The sequence below is a fragment of the Octodon degus genome, unplaced genomic scaffold (genome assembly GCF_000260255.1).
Source record: "Octodon degus isolate 3935 unplaced genomic scaffold, OctDeg1.0 scaffold00372, whole genome shotgun sequence".
In the NCBI taxonomy this organism is placed as follows: Eukaryota; Metazoa; Chordata; class Mammalia; order Rodentia; family Octodontidae; genus Octodon; species Octodon degus.
In genome coordinates, this window is record NW_004524948.1 from 93,659 (window position 1) to 97,337 (window position 3,679).

At 43.1% G+C, this 3,679-nt stretch overlaps 1 protein-coding gene across 1 annotated transcript in view; it reads left to right on the forward strand.

Moving 5' to 3' along the window:
• Positions 1-3,679, forward strand: part of LOC105741257 — a 154,313-nt gene that overhangs the window by 14,306 nt on the left and 136,328 nt on the right. The gene's annotated exons all lie outside the window — the stretch shown is intronic.

The following is a 3,679-nucleotide window of genomic DNA, read 5'->3' on the forward strand; positions in this document are numbered from 1 at the left end:
TGCATTTTGTTCCTTCTCGTCATTTTGTGTAGCACTGTCTTCAGCCCTTTGTTGTAGATCTTTGCTGTAGTTATAACCTTCACACGTACTGAAGTTGGAGCTCTACAGAGTTTGGAGTTATCCAGCTGCGTCTGGCTTAGGTCTGCCTGCTGTGCTCGGCTCCTTCCTGCTGCGGACCTGGGCTAGGACTGGGTCTGGGGGTTCCCGGAAGTCAGCAGAAATTCCTACTGGGCGGGAGTGGTGGGGGGCGGCCCGAGGGGGTGGGAGAGGGTCCGGCCCACGCTGCACCTGGGCTGAGACTGGTCCCCGCCAGCGCAGGTTAGCAGGAAGCTCTCCACACACTCACCGGACCTGGGCTAGGACTGGGTCTGGGGGTTTCCGGAAGTCGGCAGAAATTCCTACTGGGCGGGAGGGGTGAGGGAGGTACGGTGGAGTGGTGCTGGGCGGCCCGAGGGGGTGGGAGAGGGTCCGGCCCACGCTGCGCCTGGGCTGGGACTGGTCCCGCCGGCGCAGGTTAGCAGGAAGCTCTCCACACACTCACCGGACCTGGGCTAGGACTGGGTCTGGGGGTTCCCGGAAGTCGGCAGAAATCTATTTGGGTGAATTTTAAGAAGGTTTTGGAACTTATCTCTAATGTGGTATCCTTAGTGTGATTCAGTTTATCTCTGGCTCTGTGCAAGTCAACTTGCTTACAGTCCAGGCTTATTTCCTTATACGCTGTATTCCTTTACCACTCGCTCCTGAATACTTCTGCTTTTTTCTCACTTCATTATAATCTAGCTCATCTTTATCTCTACAGATTGTCTGCTTTAGCTCTGGCTACTGTCCATACTGTTTAGTTGTCATTAAATTGAGAATCTGATTATTTGCAGGGGGTTAAGTTCTGAGACTTGTAGAAATGGCAGTTGCTATTTAGTGAGTGTAGGACATTTTCCCCTGTTGATTACTGTATGCAACTGTCCCTATGTATAATTCAAAATTGCTTTAGCTTAACCCAGTCTAGCTACTATAAGTACATCCAGATAATTTAATTGCTATAAAACTGGAAGGCAGCCTAGTCAGAGTATTCAGAAGTGTCTCATGCATGACTCTATGGAATTTGACAGTGTCATAAACTGTGCAAGTTGATGTTTGTTAATGTCTTTGTTTTCTCCCTGTTTTGTTTTGTTTTTAATGTATTTGGTACAAGGTCTTGCTACGCAGCTTGGACTCATAGTAACCCTCCTGTTTCAGCCTGTCTAGCGCTGGAATTATAGGCCTGCACCATCACACCTGGACTTGGTACCCTGCTCAGTGCACCAGGGGGTGTGGTCGGTGCTGCTGGGGAGTCAAATCCTGGACCCTGCCTTTCCCTTTTGTTAACTGGCTTCCTCAACCTTTATTTATCCTATTGCCCATGGTTTCTGGTTTTTTTTTTTTTTCTAACTCCTAATTCCTCTGCCTAATCACAAATTGACCTTACTTAAATCTCTCAAGATTCTTACCTAGGCTATGGTATGTACTTACATTGGGCATCCATTCACCTTTAGCTGCTGAGTTTCCGTTCATCTGTTTTCCCAAATTTTAAGTTTCCTATAATTTTCTTACCTTGGTCTTGTATGGTGAGGTCTTTCATGTCATGACAAGTCATAGGCTATTTACCAGCATGGAGACCTGTCCTTGGGTCTGATCCTTACCTTTGGTCTGGTCAGCTGTGGGTTGGTAGATGGATAGTTGATCACAGAATATTGCCTTAGCCAGGCTTGTTGGCAGTAAGTACACTTTTTCATGTAGAAAGATTTCTGGCATGGGTTACACTGACATTTGTTTATTTACTTCTGTCAAGTTTAGCTCTCTAAAGCACTTACTGCAGCAGCTACCAAGTCTCTCAAAGATTTAACTTCTAGTAGGTATAATTTCTAAGTTCTGTGATACTACAAAATAGTTTACACCTCTTCAGGACAAAGAGATTCCTCCATAAGTTTGTAACCAATTTTCTGTATTTCTTCTGAGGGGGGCTGTTCTGTTTCCTATTATCTGTTAGGCGCTTTACTTGCTTGAAGCAAATTCTCTTGAGAGCCTACCAGATGGCAGGCTATTGGCAGTTTATCTTTAGAGAAATAATGGTGACTGGGTTGACATAAAATTTCTAGTGTAGGGGGACCTCAATATGGTTAACCCTTTTACAAATACCGAGTCCAGAGAAACACTAGGGAACTCAGCAGGAGTTGGTGCATCTTCAATTTTGGGTTATACATTTGTATAAGTTAGTTGGTCTGTCTCTGTGCTTATCTTTTATGTCTTGTAGTTTCTCCTGTTAGGTATTAGTCTATCCACCCACTTTTTTTCTCCATTCCATATTATTATCCACTTTCCTAAGACTATCTTCCTCATCAGTTTTGCTTTCTTATGGCCCCTCTTGTCGTTACCTCTGTGTTGTGTGCTGACTTGCTGCATGTCCTTTCAGTTTCAGTTCCCGTTACTGTGCTTACTTTTTTCTAGGCTACTTCTAAGTTTTGAGAACACACCTTTACTAATTCTGCCCTGCTAGTGCAATGGAGCCATTTAACTCTAAACAGTACTCTATAGTTTATCCTGCTTCCACAATCCTAAAAATGGGAGAAAATAAAATAACTAAAGCTCAAGAGATGGGTGTTAGACCTCCTAGGCCAGTGACGGTAAAACTTTTCGAGCTTCCAAAGATAGAAGCAGCCCACTGCAGCACACGAGGATACAGGAGCCTTGCCTCACTGTCCTAGGCTGACCTCTGGTCATCTTTGCCCTATTCCCACCTTGTTGCAGGTCCACAAGTATGGCGCATGCGGTAAATGTGAGTAAGATGAGAGTAAAGTCTGGGACAAGTATGAGGGTTGATGTGTAAATATCATATTGTCTCTCTAGTATAACAACTCAAAAGAGGAATTACATATAGAAAGTACAACACAAATAAAAGGAGAGCGAGAATTGAGGATTGGACAATGAGGAGTGGGCAAGGAGAAAAGCTGGGAAACATGACAGAGGCCAAGCCATGCATTTGTACACACGAGATGGGTGGGGCAGTGATCCTGGGGCACATCAGCAGGTTTTTCAGACTAGCAGTTGGCTGGAGGGATTCTCAGCCTGACTAACTGTATATGCTGGTGCCTGTGAGCCAGGCAGCTGCACTGAGGATGGCGATGTGTAATAGAGGTGTCACACTTGGAGTGCCTGTCATATTTATGTACTTCTTGTCATGACATACCAATTATTGCCATACTGTCTCTCAAGTAAAGGGTTTTTTTTAAAAAAAAAATTAGTTTTTTCTTTAAAAAAAGAGTAATATATTTTTTTAAAAAGACAAAAGAATAAGAAAAAAAAAGTCATAGGTCTGACCTGTTACAGTTCTTTTTCTTTAAATTACTTTTCCATAATTTTGTTGAGAAACAAATAGCAATGAGACAGTTTCAAACCAAATTGGTACAACAGTTTCAATAATTAACAATGGCATACATTCTTCCTGGTGGTTATTTGCTGTACAAGATGCGGACATGATATCCTATTTACAAACACCATTAGAACAAATCCCTCTATTCATTAAGAGAATGTAACTATATCTATCCTAACCACGTTGAATACACAGATACAAAATGCACATTCATCTGTATCCCCTTTTTGTGTTAAGTTCCGTTATTTGAATATTATAGGTGTATAAACTCAGCAA